An 18032-nucleotide genomic window follows, 5' to 3' on the forward strand; every position below is an offset into this window, starting at 1 on the left:
TTATCACTCAGGAACTGCTTATGGTCTGTAATAATTCATAATTAGCCACTCGAAACAGCCCTCGTGTGCACACAGGGTCTGAGGCCTGTGGCTCGATGTTGCAATTGCAACAGGAAATGGTACCCACAGCAAACACTTCAATTTTGATAATGACGTATATGTTGCACTAATTAAAGGCAAACAACACATCCTATCGTATTTAACAAGCTCAGAAAGCGTTAGTTATATATTAGCTGAAAAATGCTCCAGTCGGAGCACAAAAAAGGCGAATATGTTCTTCTTTAAAAGATTCTGACAAAAAAGTAAGGGAACCAGCTGCCTCAATCCTCGTTGAGCCTTCCCCACCAAAAGTTGTGGCATGCGAACATATTCGCGCTCTTTTAACACAATACTTTCTAAATCCTTTTACCCAGTCTCTCTTTGTAGTGATGCCTTATATATTTTCACATTGACACTTTCTCTTCTCTTTCTCCCCCACTGGCACTCACTCTTCTCCATGTGCTCCTCTAGCTCTTGCTTACCATTGTCTTCCTCTCTGTCAGTTTCACTCTCTGTTCTTCTGCCACTGCTTTTGTCCCATTCTGTTTCTCTCCCATTGCCACTATCTCCTTCTCGTTTACAGTCTGCTTTCTTCCTCTTCAACCACTATTGTCTCGTCTCCGCATATGTCTTAAGCGATGGCTGGTTCAGGGTTTTAGCCACTAGACTGGGAACGTTGATATGTGCCTACACGGGATTGGGGAAAATAGGAAAATTCTTTCGTGTTCAAGTTTGCCGGTCCGGGGAGAGGAGGGAGGGTTCAGGTCCTCCAAGCCTATGCAAGGTCTCCTCTCATCTGCCCTCTCTCTTTTACTCTCATTGCTACTATCACCATCCATTTCTCCTTCCCTTTTACTGTTACTGTCTCTCGTTGATCATCACAATCTCCTCTCTCTTTGGCTCCCACCACTACTGTCTTCATCCATCTCACTTTTTATTTCACCACCACTTTCTCTTTCCCACCGCCAATGTCTCCTCTCTCTTCCACTGTCACTGCCTCTCTGCTACTCTCTTTCATCACAAAAAGTGCTGACAGAAGCATTTTCAGCTGGTTCCCTTCTTTCTCCTGTTATAGCAGGGTATGCTGCTTGTATCAAACGAATTCTGTAGACGAATAAAGTTTTGACAGTTTATTTATATACTTCGACATATGTACATCGTTTGACACATATAAACAACAAGTATTAATACAAGGCTAAGATCAAATTGTCTCCGATCGAATGCAAGTTCACTTTACACTATCTTGCATCAATATGAACAACATTTTCAGCCTACACCTACGGTGTACCAAAAAAGGCGGTGATTTATTTGCAGGTACGAAGAATTTCATGTGACAAAATAGTTCTCTATAAGGTGTCTACGCCGCCAGGTCGAACTTTCGAATAATTTCCGGATCAAGACAGCCTGTGTCCATTAAGCAGAGACAGCGCGTCATGAAGTTTTATTGGTGAAAAACTGCCTGTCAAAAACACAGTTTGCTGACTACTGAACCCTTACGAGGGCCCCATAATCCTTACCACTTGTTCACTACGTCAGTTAAATGTACAGTCACGCCTCAGGCATAACTATAGTAATGTTGAACCTCCGGATCTTTGCAATGCATAGCGATATCGAAACAAGTTGCAGGATTATCCGAGAACATCATCTTAAGAGACTGTGGTAAAAATTTCGAAGGTTTGCCATAAACATAAATTATAGAACTGGCCATCCCACTTCACAAAGACAATGATTTTCAGGAGTATCTTAATAACGAATAAATATTTTAGAAAACAGGGAAATGTATAAATTTTTACAGTTAAAATTTGAGCAAATTTCTGTGGTTGATTATTTAGATAATTGCGGCCCACGGTGCAAAAACGGCTCAAAGCCGTTTTTTGATGCTTTCTGCATAAGTACAGTGACTTCGTGCCTCTGGTTCTCGGAAACGGATAATGACGTCAGAAAAAATGTCGAACATCACCGACGACATCACCTTAAGAACGTATAGTAAAAATTTCAACAACTTACTACAAATTCAAATTACAGAAGTGACCACCACCACAACTGATGCTTTTGGTACCCAAAAATCCTGGTTTTCTAGGGTTTCCCAGGAACCGCCCACTAACAAATGGTGCTTTTAGAAGCCACCCAATGCCCACTATAGACCATACGTAATGCAAAAGAAGCAACCGATTTGATCAATTTGTCTCGGCTGGAAGAAGAATGTAAAATTTTGTTGACCCTGTACAGTAGGATAGGTACAGTTTGTTCGTTATTTCGATAAGCATATAAGGGTCGCTGGGCCAAGGGATACCCAAAACAATTGACCCTTCACCTATATTATCAGTAGAACCCGAGATATAATCCCAAAAAAATCACATTTTCGCGCACAACTTTTCGGAACACATTGGTACCGTGAGGTATCGGGCCGACTCTATGCATGTCACTAGCCTAAGCTATATGTTTGCTGGATCCATTGTTGAGTATGTTTTATTTTAAATGTGTTACGATGAAGCCCTACGTACTAGTCTGCTACCTTGAATTATGCATTTTCACTGTTGATACTTGTGTCTGTATGTCAGGTTGCTCTAGACAAGAGTCTCTGACCTCCAACAACCGTTGTTGTCAATACGTGTTTCTATGAGTCCATTCACCTTCTGAAGCAGACAAATTCATATTCGACGAAACCGTGGTACAGAGTTAATAAACCTTCACTTCTGCAACGGGTTGACTGTTATTTTCCAGTCTTATCAAGTTTCTACGTTCGCCGTTACTGAAGTGCAACCGTGTCTGAATTGTAAATATTTCTAATCGAATAAGCCTAACGTCGTTCACCTGCTCCCAGTTACACGTTAACTATATACCGGCTCCTAGAGTAACAAACATTTGATTTTCAAAATTTTATATCATTACTGACCGAATTTAAAAATTTAAAATCTGTCGTAATCTACTCATACACTACTGCCATTAAATTGCTACACCAAGAAGAAAAGCAGATGATAAAGGGGTTTTCATTGGACAACAATATTATACTAGAACTGACATGTGATTACATTTTCACGCAATTTGGATGCATAGATCCTGAGAAATCAGTACTCAGAGCAACCACCTCTGGCCCTAATAACGGCCTCGATACGCCTGGGCATTGAATAAAACAGATCTTGGATGGCGTGTACAGGTAGAGCTGCCCAAGCAGATTCAACACGATACCACAGTTCATCAAGAGTAGTGACTGGGGTATTGTGACGAGCCAGTTGCTCAGCCACCATTCACCAGACGTTTACAGTTGGTGAGAGATCGGGAGAATGTGCTGTCCAGAGCAGCAGTCGAACATTTTCTGTATCCATAAAGGCCCGTAGAGATCCTGCAACATGCGGTCGTACATTATCCTGCTGAAATGTAGGGTTTCGCAGGGATCGAAAGAAGACTATAGCCACGGGTCGTAACACGTCTGAAATGTAATGTCCACTGTTCAAAGTGCCGTCAATTCGAACAAGAGGTGACCGAGACATGTAACCAGTAGCACCCCATACCATCATGCCGGGTGATACACTAATATGGCGATGACTAATACACGCTTCCAATGTGGGTTTACCGCGATGTCGCCAAGCACGGATGCGACCATCATGATGCTGTAAACGGAATCTGGATTCATCTAAACAATGACGTTTTGCCAAACGTGCACCCAGGTTCGCCGTTGAGTGTACCATCGTAGGCGCTCCTGTCTGTGATGCAGCGTCAAGGGTAACCGCAGCCATGGTCTCCGAGCTGATAGTCCATGCTGCTGCAAACGTCGTCGAACTTTTCGTGCGGATGGTTGTTGTCTTGCAAACGTCCCCATCTCAGGGATCGAGACGTGACTGTACGATTCGTTACAGTCATGCGGATAAGATGCCTGTCATCTCGACTGCTAGTGATGCGAGGCCGCTGGGATCCAGCACGGCGTTCCGTATTACCCTCCTGAACCCACCGATTCCATGTTCTGCTAACAGTCATTGGATCTCGACCAACGCGAGCAGCAATGTCGCGATACGATAAACCGAAATCGCGATAGCCTACAATCCGACCTTTATCAAACCCGGAAACATGATGGTACGCATTTCTCCTCCTTACACGAGGCATAACAACAACGTTTCACCAGGCAACGCCGGTCAACTGCTGTTTGTGTATGATAAATCGGTTGGAAACTTTCCTCATGTTAGCACGTTGTACGTGTCGCCACCGGCGCGAACCTTGCACGAATGCTCTTGAAAGTTACTCGTTTGCATATCACAGCATCTTTTTCCTGTCGGTTAAATTTCGCGTCTGGAGCACGTCATCTTCATGGCGTAGCAATTTTAATGGTCAGTTGTATATATGTTTGCTAGATCCATTGTTGAGTATGTTTTATTTTAAATGTGTTACGATGAAGCCCTACGTACTAGTCTGCTACCTTGAATTATGCATTTACACTGTTGATACTTGTGTCTGTATGTCAGGTTGCTCTAGACAAGAGTCTCTGACCTCGAACATCCATTGTTGTCAATACGTGACTCCATTTACCTTCTGAAGCAGACAAATTTATATTCGACGAAACCGTGGTACAGAGTTAATAAGCCCTCAATTCTGCAACGAGTTGACTGTTATTTTCCAATCGTATCAAGTTTCTATGTTCGCCGTTGCTGAATTGCAACCACGTTTGAAACTATAAATATTTCTAATCGAATAAGCCTAAGGTCGTTCACCTGCTCCCAGTTACACACTATGTAACGGCTCCTAGGGTAACAAACATTTGATTTTCTAAATTTTATATCATTACTGAACGAATTTCAAAATTAAAAAAATGGTTCAAATGTCTCTAAGCACTATGGGACTTAACACCTGAGGTCATCAGTTCCCTAGAACTTAGAACGACTTAAACCTAAGTAACCTAAGGACATCCCACACATTCATGTCCTAGGCAGGACTCGAACCTGCGACCGTAGCAGCAGCGCGGTTCCGGACTGAAGCCCCTTAAAATGATTAAAATCTGTCGTAATCTACTCATAAATCTATTCATAAATCTACTCATAAAACAAGTACTAGCGTTATAAACTGAGTGTATACGCTGAGGCAGCGTAGCTCACAATGCGTATATTATCCAGGATATATTCACTGCACCATTGGAGAACGCAGTTCGTGGTCTCGCGGTCGCATTCTCGCTTTCTGAGCATCGGGTCCCGGGTTCGTTTCCCAACGGGTTCAGGGAATTTCACCTGCCTCGAGATGACTGGGTGTTTTTGTTTTCATCATCATTCATGAAAGTGGAGTTATTGCACTGAGCAAATGTTGGGAATTTGGGCGGGCGCTGATAACCGCGCAGTTGAGTGCCCCACAAACCAAACATCATCATCCAGTATTTGGAAATGCGAGTACTTATGAACTTCTCACTGATACCTCCCCCTCCCCCCCCCCCCCACACACACACATAAAATGACGAAAGGAAAATAGTTTTTACTTCATTTTTCGCTCTTCGTGTAGCGGAAGTTCAGTATCAACCATGACGTTTTAGTTTATTAACTTCTTTGCTACTAATTCCGTTGTCAACACACGTTGCAGGCAGTATACGCATATACCACAGAATTTACCTGCAAAATTATATCATTTTACGGCACATACTACAGCAGATATGACGTCGTAAACATTGAGATGCGTTATCAAGTAACTTTTGCGTAAAACGGAGAGCAAATTACACAGACTATACTGATCCAATGTTCGATAATGAGGCTGCTTCCAATACGTTAGTTCATTTCTAACGTAATCAGGCATTTGAAGCTGTTTCATACATGGGAGCCCATTTCTTTAAGGAATCGGGGGTTTACTGGTAGTACGTAACAGTTCATCGGTAATGCAACACCAAGGACAGTATATATCGCAGCCGTATTTAGTTGGAACGTAACACGTTGTGCAAAGATTACATGTAAGAGAATGCAGCCCCATTTAAAGAGAGGAAGGTAATGAAATCAGTGTTCAGTGTTGCTGCCATTGCTGGCTATAGCCGCCGCCACACGCCTCGACATTGAATCAAAGATGCTCTGGATGTATTGTTGGCGTACAGCAGTTCATGCTGCTTCCACATTGATCTGGAGTAGCAGCGGGTGGCGTATCACGGGCCAGTCGTTCCGCAATCATTGATCAGACATTTTCGACAGGCGAGGTATAGGGAGAAAAGGAAGACCAAGGCAGTAGTGAAATCCTATTGGCGAAAATACGTCTTGAACACTGCGTGTCACGTCTGGTCGCGCATTATCCTGTTGCAATGTGCCTGTCGGCATGCTCCGAAGAAATGGATCTACAACAGGCTCCAACACTTCATAGATGTAACACTGTCTGCTCAGTGTCCCAACAGTGCCTGCTAGGGTGGTGCGGGTGTGGAATACAGTATCACCCCAAATCATAATATAGGGTGCAGGACCACTATGGCAATGATGAGATGACTAATTGGCTTCTGTGACAAATAAACTACGTAAAAAACTACTCTCTCTAATGATTTGATATTTTTTTGATCGAGAATCTCTTTCTTAATAGTGTTTTAGCACATGGAAACGCTATGTAGAGCGACCTGCGTAATAAAGGTAAAAGTAAACCAGTAGTTTCACAAGAAGAATCCTCCGTAGGTCGCTCCCTGACACACTCTAAACTTCACAGGCAGAGGAAAGAGTGAAAATAAAGGAATTCTTATTTAGATTGGGCGTCCACCCTCAACAGTTTCCGAAATAATGACGGTCAAAGTTTCGGCGCGACTCTGGTTAGTTTCGAGTTTCACAGCCCCGTGTACAAACCCATTAGCATGTAATTTTTTTTCTTTTTTTTTCTTTTGTGGTGGAAGTATGTGACCTCACCAATTTTTGTGACATCGTGAAATACAATGGAATTACTGACAAAAGAAATAATAGTCCTAATGTGGCGTTGCCGTGTATGTGTTGGCGCTGCCCGTGGAGAGTGGTGGGGTGGATGTTGTTAGGATGATGCTCATCTCTTCATGTGGATGATAAGCGCGTGAAGGGAGCATGGATGGGTAGCGGATGACATAAATGGATCATTTGTCTCATGGAGAGGAGGAGGGTAGACAACAGACTTTTGAAACGTTGAAATGTTTTGGAACTGAATGTTACGTATCCCAACGAAGCGGATTAATTGATTGGGCTGTAGCTGCGGTTTGCATGTCGCTTACACGCCAGCAGACATATCTGGATTTGGAATTTATGTTTGTTCTTGACTTTCAGTTGCTTATGTACGGTTTGGTAGTTGAAAACGTAAACTAGTTCTTCATATAGGCACCGCAGGAGCTAAGGGAGTTGAGGAGGAAGTTCAGTTTTCTCTCTTGTACTTTGTAGAAGGCATAGGCTTTTCCGGGATTTGTGTGGAATTTAGGGACAGGAGAAAATTTTATCAGTTGGCTAGGAATGTGAAAGGTAGGCAAGAAACGATAGTTTTGGATGTCCTACTACTACGTTAATAATGATTTGAATAATAAACCTGCTATATCAGTTATGAATTTTCATGTTTAGCACAACGCTTTTCGAGGATTTTTGCCTCCAAAGAACCCAGATTATCTTTTACTGACCCTAAAATAACACAGGTCATTGTAGGTGGCAGCAAACGCGCTTCAACATAATGTTTCTTTATTATCGTGGCTTAAACGAAATACTGCCCACATACGGAAGGAACGCCTTGAACTTTAACAGCTCTTTCTCCTCGTTGTATTGAGTGTGGTCAAGTGTACTCTTCGTGAAAACTGTCTTAATCTGATGTGAGAAATACCTATTGTATCTTAACATAGATTTTAGGTGTTCCTACGAGTACTTCTTTGAAAGGCCGCCTCTGTGAGACACAACAAGTGCCCTGTGAAGAGTGATGGCAGCTAGACACCTGTAAATATAGAATGGGCTTACGGTAAACGGAATTCTCTAATGACCGATCTACTTCCCGTAACCGTAAATGGTGTGGTAAATTTATTATTTATTTACTTAAATTATAATGGTAAATGTCAGTGTCATCCTCTTCTTAAAATTCATAAGTCCATAAAAATTTTATTTATTTGACATTTATTTATCATGTTCCGCGGCACCAAGGGAGCAAAAGCAACTGGGTCATGGAACGAGTCAGTTCATAGTTCACAGAATGCAAATTCTAAATTTGATAAACAGATAATTAAAGAATTAATAAAACAGGGAAAAAAGGGCACCGAATAAATAATACATGACAGAGAAAGATTATCAACCACTGCTTACAACTCTTGTGCAAAATCGAGTATTCACAATGAAACATTTCATCTGCCTATGAAAATTTTGAGGATATCACTCAACTTTTTCCGTTCTGCTGGTAGCCTTTTGAGAATAAAGTCTACAGAATAATGTTCACCTTGCTGTACAACGGTCAAGGAAGGCGTATGTGCTTTTCACGTCTAGTGTTCCCTGAATGAATGTTGAGTTTCTTCTCAGCGAGTCAGTATTGTCAACAAGAAATCTCTGAGAGACTTGAACAATGGCCTACACGAAGTTCGTGAACTGACATTGCAAATCAGTCTTATCGCCCATTTCTGTGTTAAGAATGTTCTCTGTGAGTGGACAGAGCTGTCCCGAACCCTAATACTATACGAGACGTTACAGTGAGAGTAGGAAAACCAGACATGCCTCTGTATTTCAGTGTCGGAGACAGCGAAGATCTTTGTTAAAGTGAAGATAGCAGCATTCAGTTTCTGTACAAGATCCTGAACGTAATACTCCTAAGACACCCTTCCGTCCACCCTCACTCTTAAGAATTTAAAATGGTTAACTTCACTGACTGTTTGAACCCTTCGGAAAATGAAATTCACTTTACAGGAGTCCCCTATCAGAAATTACATTCATTGCATTTGGTTACATCTAAGCGTTAATCTACTCCTTGAAACCCGCCTGATAATGTTAGCTACACCAATTATATTACATTCCACGTCTCTCGCAATAACACTTGTGTCATCTGCAAAGACATCAATTTTTTCGTCATATGTGAGTGCAGGCTTTCTCGGAGAATTTCATATATGAAGTCTTCACGGGTTGTCAGCCGAGTAGGGTCGTCATCTCGTAGCAACGTTTCGATGGAATGCATCATCTTCAGGCGAAGTCTGATGCAGCAGAGACTACTGTTTGCTCAGTGGGCGGAGGCTAGGGAAGAAACTCTCAACAACGTTTGGTTTTCAGGCGAGTCGCATTTTCATTTAGACGGTGTGGTTAACAAACAAAATGTACGCTTTTGGGCCACTGAAAGCCCACAAGTGCTTCATGAACGACAACATTATGCTCCGAGGATTACAGCGTGGGCAGCAATTTCCAGTAACGAACTTATTGGACCCTTTTTCTTTGAAGAAACTGTGAACAGCGAGCGTTATTTGAGCATGCTTCGCAATAGCCTCATTCCATAGCTTCTTGCTACTGCCTTGCCCTTCAACACGCAGTGGTTCATGCAAGATGGAGCAAGGCCACATACTGCAAACACTGTGTTGGAGTTTTTACACGAGCATTTCGACATGCGGATCATTTCACTCAGGTTTACAGGTCGCTTCAATGACGGACAAAACTGGCCCCCCAATAGTCCATACCTCAATCTGTGTGACTCTTTTATTTTGGGGGTACCTAAAGGAAAAAAATTTCCCGAAACTTCCATGTGATTTAATGGAGCCCAGAAGACTTATTCTTCAAGCTTGCAGTGAAATTACGGAATACATGTGCCGTAGGGTAATCACTAACTTCAGTGTTCGTTTGAAGGAAGTTGTGTTCGTTTGAAGGAAGTTGTGTTCGTTTGTAGGAAGTTAGGAAACGAAATGGTGGACATATTGAGCATGTGCTGAGTTAGAACAAATCTCCATGGACGGCTCTTCATTGTAGTATTTGTTCCTTTCAGATTGTATTAACAATAAAGTTTATATTCAAAAACATATCAAGAAAAGCGATCGATCCTAACAGACCCCTAAGGAATCCTCTTGCTTCACATAACCCCAATCACATTCAAACCACTTTTCCGTTTGTGACAGTGGGGGCAACCTTCTGCTTCCTGTTTTCGAGATAGAAACTGAACTATTGTTGAGCGTTTTCCCTAAAACTATAATGTTCCAACTTAAGGAATAGTACTGTACGATCCACAAATTCAAATTTCAAATTGCTCTGAGCACTTGGGACTTAACATCTGTGGTCATCAGTCCCCTAGAACTCATAAATACTGAAACCTAACTAACCTAAGGACATCACACACATCCATGCCCGAGGTACGATCCACACAATCAAGTGCTATTGATGAAACAAAGAAAATACATGCTGTCCTCAGCCCATCGTTTATCCATGCTACTACATCAACTACATACCACATACCATCACAAAATTAAGGCTGCTGAAAACTAGTGCACAGTCTGCACAGTCGTTGTAGCTTCGAGTCCTGCCACGATCTTCATCTTCACACTATGGTTTACTTCTTTCATTGAACAGTAGCTTATTACGTTATATGAATTTTAACTTTTCTGATGGGTTCCTAAGTTAGTGTGTAACGCTGCACTGCTAGTCTGGATCTAGTAAAACTGGAGTGAAATATACACGAAAAAGAGAGGGGGTTCTCAGAATGGGACAGAAATCGGTAACTGTGGTGTGTATGTACAAACAAACAAATGATTACAGTTTCAGAAGAACTGGATGATTTATTGAAGAGAAAAAGCTTCACAAATTGAGCAAGTCAATAAAGCATTGCTCCACTTCTGGCCCTTTTGTAGGCAGTTATTGGGCTTGGCATTGACTAGCAGAGTTCTTGGATGTCCTTCTCCGGAATATCGTGCCAAATTCTGACCAATTGCCACGTTAGATATCCAAATCCCGAGCTGGTTGAAGTGCGTTGCCCATAATGCTTCAAACGTTCTCAAGTGGAGAGAGATCAGGCGACCTTCTGGCCACGGTGGAGTTTGGCAGGCACAACGACCAGGTGCAGGTGGGCATTATTTTGCTGAAATGCAAGCCCAGGATGACTTGCCACGAAGGACAACAAAACGGGAGTTAGAGTATCTTCGACGTACCGGGTTTGCAGTGAGGGTGCCGCAGATGACTGCCGAATGGGTCGGGCCGTAGGGCGGGTGACAGTCAGGTTGGTCTCCTACTACTTCCTTGGTGGGCGACAGATTAGTGTCCCACCGCTGTCCGTTGCGTCCCCAGACACCTCTTTGCTGGTCATAGGGGCTCAGTTCTTAGTGGGACTCATCACTGAAAACAACTGTACTCCAGTCAACAAGATTCCAAGCCGAGGACCTGCCTGAAGACGCCACAGACGAACCCGTTCTCTAGCCACAGAGAGAGGGTATGGTTCGTTTTATTTCTTCATAAGGCTTTATATGGCCGCCCCCAGTAGCTGAGTCGGCTCCCTATGCCACTATACCGCAATCTCTTCTGTTCCCAGATGAGACATACTTCCCACGTACGAAGACCAACGCTGTGATCTGGATAAAATGCCTCTCGATCTCTTATTTGTTCCATAAAGGTGATAAGAGTGTTCTTGATTTTTAGGCGTTCCTGCAAGATCGCTTTACTTTTCTCGTGCACCATCCGCGATACCTTCAGTACTAGGCCAACTTTTTGAGTAGTGCCTTCTTCGATCCCCCCTGCAGCTGGGGTGTCCCAGGTATGAGAAGGTGATTTCAGTGAGATTGTGTAATACCAGGACTCGATCCAATATATCGGCAAATGTGGTATTCTTCGTGAAGACGTGCCTGGAACATGCTTGACTGCCTGCGGATTCAGAGGGCGTCTACCCACAAGTTGGCGGGACGCGGATGCCATTTTGTCTGTTCTGCCAGGAGGGCGTTTTATTTAAATTCTATAATTACCCTTTTTATTTTGCTCGTTATTGATGGTTATTACACATAATTGTTTGTCGCCTGGAGGGCATCCTATGTGATCTCAACAACTATATAAAAATAAATAAATAAATTAGTACGACACATAATCTGAAAACAAAAACCTGATATCGAAAAAGTATCCTAATTTACATTTTCAAGAATTTTTTTTATGTAGAAGGCCGTCATTTATTAGAGAACCCCAGAGATTTTTATTTTCTTTGTAAAAAAATGAAAAAAATGAGTCAAAAAATAAAAAAAAGTGGTCAGCGCGGCAGAATGTCAATGCTAAGGGCCCGGGTTCGATTCCCGGCTGGGTCGGGGATTTTCTCCACTCAGGGACTGTATGTTGTGTTGTCCTACTCATAATATTCCTCTTTTGATACCAAATGAAACTGAGGTATAAATGCTCAAACATGTTCCCAATAGGCACCAAAGTACATAAAGACGAAAAAAATATATTTACTGTAAATCACAAACGAAACGGCGCATCTGAGGATGGTTTAATGATGGAAATGGAAATGAGCGTTGGCGTCATTGGCCGGGAGGCCCCTCGCGGGGCAGGTCCGGCCGCCTCGGCGCAGGTCTTATTACATTCGGCGCCACATTGGGCGACCTGCACGCCGGATGGGGATGAAATGATGATGAACACAACACAACACCCAGTCCCTGAGCGGAGAAAATCTCCGACCCAGCCGGGAATCGAACCCGGGCCCGGAGGACGGCAATCCGTCACGCTGACCACTCAGCTACTGGGGCGGACGGTTTAATGATAATAATGGGTGTTATCCCCATCCCACTGAAAGAGGACACTGGTCACTTTAGAACCGTGGAGATGGCGTATAACTGGTAGCAGGTGGTCATGTGACCTCCCGCCCTAACCCATGCTGACGCAAGTCACAACAGTGAAGTGGTGTCCATGTGCCAGTCACTTGTACGGGATCAAGCAAAGTAAAATGGGTCATCGTGCAGATTTTTTCAACAATGATGGAAAGGTGCTAGCTTGTTATGACGTACCCATGACCACACCGTGAGTGAAGTTGTCCATTTTTGATGTATCAACACTACTGTCCCACTTGTCTACCATGAATTTTATATCGCTCCCCGTATCTGTGTATGAACAGTAGTCGTCAAGAGATAGTAAGCTACAGGCAACGGAGAACAATATTACGCCCTGTCAATATCTATAGGTTGTAAACCTGATGGGAATCTCTTTGAATGCACATCCATCATTCTGAGCGAACACTGTGAAGTAAACTGCATGCAGCGGACATCTTAAAGTGGCCCCCTTGCTGACGGCCGTTGCTCCAAAGGGCAAAAGTTACGAGACTGTGATGGGCAAGACAGTACAGAATCTGGACAGCTGATACCTTAAGGACTATAATGTGACCCGACGAGTCGCCATTCCGTTCTTTCGTTCTCTGTCGTGTATGTAGGGTGAAGTTCAGGGAGGAGGATGTTATGCACAGTTGAGGTGTGTTTTTCGTACCAGGATTTAGGTCCAATGATTTGCATTACCTTAAACGTGAACCATAATTTTTAATTCAACATTCTTGGAGACACACTGTTGCCGTTTCTTCCACTTATTCATAAAACGTTTTCTGTGGACATTCACATCTTCTAAGATAACAATCATGATCTCAGGGCTACAAATGTATGTATGAATATACATACCGGAAGCTCCCACGTGACCCAACATCGCGAATAACATGGAAGAATTCTGAACCCCTTAAGGGCTCTTCGATGGAAGGCTATGAAGACTCTTCTCCCTAAGGCACCTAGACCACCTACTGTTTATGCATTACTGAAGATGGACAAGGGTGAGACGCCTTTACGCCTCATTGAATCTACCATTGGCTCACCGAAATGCAAGCTGGCGAAGTACTTGGAAATCTTCGCGCTCCACATGTGGGACACTGCGAGCATCTTATTAAAAATTCAGCATTTTTTCAGCCGAATTAACCGTATTCGACTTAGTGAGGGTGACATTATGATCGTATCTGATGTGGCGGTGCTCTCTACGAATGTGCCTGTGAAGACACTTTGGACCTAGCATCCCAGTTCTTTGTAAGTAACTTGGTCGAGCTGTATATCCACAGTCCTAAATCTTCTTACTTTCTGTACAATGGCTAGTATTACCATCAGACATATGACGTTACTACGGGAAGCCCGTTAGCTCCAGGTGTTGCATACTTCTTCATAGAGGGTTGAGAAGATACTGCCTAAGACAAGGCGCCATTGAAGCCCAGTTGTTTCTTCCGATAATTTGACAACAGGTTCGTCATTTGGCCCCACGGAGGAGGAAAACTTTACGAGTTCTTGGAACATCACAGTAGCATTAAGAGCAACATTCAATTCACCACGCAGGTAGAAAAAGATAATGCATTGCCCTTCCTCGACGTCCTAATAAACTAATGGATGTCTCAGTAACAGCGTCTGTAGAAAACCTACTCACACCGATCTTTACTTGCACGCCATCAGCCATCAGCAGCCAGCCAGAAGCGCACTGTGTCAGGAACATTGCTGCATCGTGCCGGACGCCGATAACCTGTGACACGATCTGAACAACCTGCGCTACATATTCAGGAACAACGGCTATAACATTCGCCAAATAAATGTGATCTCCAGCAAGAATCAGAATAAGACCATCGATGAGAAGCGGGGAAAGAAACTTGTTTACCTGGCGTTCTCCGTATTTGGGAACATAAGCCGTGTACCAGACAGACACTATATCAAATAGATATTCAACCTCCGATAAAAATCTAGCAATTACTAAGACCAATTAAAGAGGCAGCAGGTCTCAGAACTCCTGGGGTCTACGAAATACCTTGCGAGTGTGGCCAGCTTTACGTCTGATAAACAATACGCACTCTAGAACAAAGCAGGAAGGAGCATGAGAGTTTTCATTGCCTACAGTACCCAGAGAAATACGCTTCAGCTGAGCATTGTTTAGAAAACGGTCACCGAATCAAATATGACGAAATCTCCGACATGCAACTTACTAAAGGCTTCTGGGATTTTAATTAACGAAGCCATTGACATAAAAAAACACCAATAACACCCTAAATGGGGACAGTGGTCTGCAGGTCAGCATGGCGTTGTATCCAGCGATCGTGGGCAGGTAGAACGCCGAGTCAACGTATGCCCATATATACAGGGTGGTCCATTGATAGTAACTGGGCCAAATATCTCACGAAATAAGCATCAAACGAAAAAACTACATAGAACGAAATTCGTCTAGCTTGAAGCGGGAAACCAGATGGCGTTATGGTTGGCCCGCGAGATGGCGCTGCCATAGGTCAAACGGATATCAACTGCGTTTTTTTTTTTTTTTTGAATAGGTACCCTCATTTTTATGACATATTCGCGTTGTACGTAAAGAAATATGAATGTTTTAATTTGACCACTTTTTTCGCTGCAAAAGTCATAAACGTATAAGTATGTGGTATCACGTAACGTTCCGCCAGTGTGGACGATATGATACATTACCCGTGTTAAAATGGACCGATAACCAATTGCGGAAAAGGCCGATATCGTGTTGATGTATGGCTGTTGTGATCAAAATGCCCAATGGGCGTGTGCTATGTATGCTGCTCGGTATCCTGGACGACATCATCCAAGTGTCCAGACCGTTCGCCGGATAGTTACGTTATTTAAGGAAACAGGAAGTGTTCACACACACGTGAAACGTCAACCACGACCTGCAACAAATGATGATGCCCAAGTGGGGAATGCTACATCAACATCGATTGCACCCGTACCATATTTCTATGCACCAGGAATTGCAAGGCGACGACTTTGAACCTCGTGTACAGTTCTGCCACTGGGCACAAGAGAAATTACGGGACGATGACAGATTTTTCGCATGCGTTCTATTTAGCGACGAAGCGTCATTCACAAACAGCGCTAACGTAAACCGACTTAATACGCACTATTGGGCAACGGAAAATCCACGATGGCGGCGACAAGTAGAACATCAGCGACCTTGGCGCGTTAATGTATGATGCGGCATTATGGGAGGAAGGATAATTGGCCCCCATTTTATCGATGACAGTGCAAATGGTGCAATGTATGCTGATTTCCTACGTAATGTTCTACCGATGTTACTGCAAGATGTTTCACTGCATGACAGAGTGGCGATGTACTTACAACATGATGGATGTCCGCCACATAGCTCGCGTGCAGATGGAGCGGTATTGAGTAGCATATTTCATGACAGGTGGATTGGTCGACTAAGCACCATACCATGACCCGCAAGTTTACCAGATCTGACGTTCCCGGATTTCTTTCTGTGGGGAACGTTGAGGGATATTTGCTATCGTGATCTACTGACAACGCCTGACAATATGCTTCAGCGCATTGTCAATGCATGTGTGAACATTACGGAAGGCGAACTACTCGCTGTTGAGAGGAATGTCGTTATACGTATTGCCAAATGCATGGAGGTTGACGGACATCATTTTGAGCATTTATTACATTAATGTGGTATTTACAGGTAATCACGGTATAACAGCATGCGTTCTCAGAAATGATAATTTCTCAAAGGTACATGTATGACATTGGAACAACCGAAATAAAATATTCATACGTACCTATGTTCTGTATTTTAATTTAAAAAACCTACCTGTTACTAACAGTTCGTTTAAAATTGTGAGCCTTATGTTTGTGACTATTATAGCGCCATCTATCACAAAGCGAAGAAAGTGGTCCAAATAAAACATTCATATTTGTTTACGTACTACACGAATATGTAATAAAATATGGAGGTTCCTATTTAAAAAAACGCAGTTGATATCCATTTGACCTATGGAGCGGCATCAAGTGGGCCAAATATAGCGCCATCTGCTTTCCCTCTTCAAGCTAGATAAGTTTCGTTCTTTGTAGTTTTTTCGTTTGACGCTAATTTCGTGAGATATTTGGCCACGTCACGATCAATGGACTACCCTGTATATGGTGATGTGCCGAGCACGAGTAACGCCACAGCCACCAACTACTGTATACTGACGTGCCTACCTCGTAGGATGCCTCCTAACGCTGTTGTTGTTATGGTCTCCAGTCCTGAGACTGGTTTGATGCAGCTCTCCGTGCTACCCTATCCTGTGCAAGTTTCTTCATCTCCCAGTACCTACTGCAACCTATATCCTTCTGAATCTGCTTAATGTATTCATCTCTTGGCCTCCCTCTACGATTTTTACCCTCCACGCTCCCCTCCAATGCTAAATTTGTGATCCCTTGATGTCTCAGAATATGTCCTACCAACCGGTCCCTTCTTCTCGTCAAGTTGTGAAACAAACTCCTCTTATCCCCAATTCTATTCAACACCTCCTCATTAGTTATGTGATCTACCCATCTAATCTGCAGCATTCTTCTGTAGCACCACATTTCGAAAGCTTCTATTCTATTCCTGTCCAAACTATTTATCGTTCATCTTTCACTTCCATACATGGCTACACTCCATACAAATGCTTTCAGAAACGACTTCCTGACACTTAAATCTATATCATCATCAGTTATTTTGCTCCACAAATAGCAAAACTCCTTTACTACTTTAAGTGTCTCATTACCTAATCTAATTCCCTCAGCATCAACCGAATTAATTCGACTACATTCCATTATCCTCGTTTTGCTTTTGTTGATGTTCATCTTATATCCTCCTTTCAAGGCACTGTTCATTCCATTCAACTGCTCTTCCAAGTCCTTTGCTGTCCCTGACAGAATTACAATGTCATCGAGAACCTCAAACTTTTTATTTCTTCTCCATGGATTTTAATACCTACTCCGAATTTTTCTTTTGTTTCCTTTACTGCTTGCTCAATATACACATTGAACAACACCGGGGAGAGGCTACAACCCTGTCTCACTCCCTTCCCAACCGCTGCTTCCCTTTCACGCCCCTGGATTCTTATAACTGCCATCTGGTTTCTGTACAAATTGTAAATAGCCTTTCGCTCCCTGTATTTTACCCCTGCCACCTTTAGAATTTGGAAGAGAGTATTCCAGTCAACATTGTCAAAAGCTTACTCTAAGTCTACAAATGCTAGAAACATAGGTTTGCCTTTCCTTAATCTTTCTGCTAAGATAAGTCGTAAGGTCAGTATTGCCTCACGTGTTCCAATATTTCTACGGAATCCAAACTGATCTTACCCGA

The 18032-nt window shown here is 43.0% G+C and overlaps 1 protein-coding gene across 1 annotated transcript in view; it reads left to right on the forward strand.

Annotated features, from left to right (window-relative positions):
* Positions 1 to 18032, forward strand: part of LOC126160360 (cyclic nucleotide-gated cation channel alpha-3) — a 638264-nt gene that overhangs the window by 265645 nt on the left and 354587 nt on the right. The gene's annotated exons all lie outside the window — the stretch shown is intronic.

Source organism: Schistocerca cancellata, chromosome 2, assembly GCF_023864275.1.
Source record: "Schistocerca cancellata isolate TAMUIC-IGC-003103 chromosome 2, iqSchCanc2.1, whole genome shotgun sequence".
Taxonomy (NCBI): domain Eukaryota; kingdom Metazoa; phylum Arthropoda; class Insecta; order Orthoptera; family Acrididae; genus Schistocerca; species Schistocerca cancellata.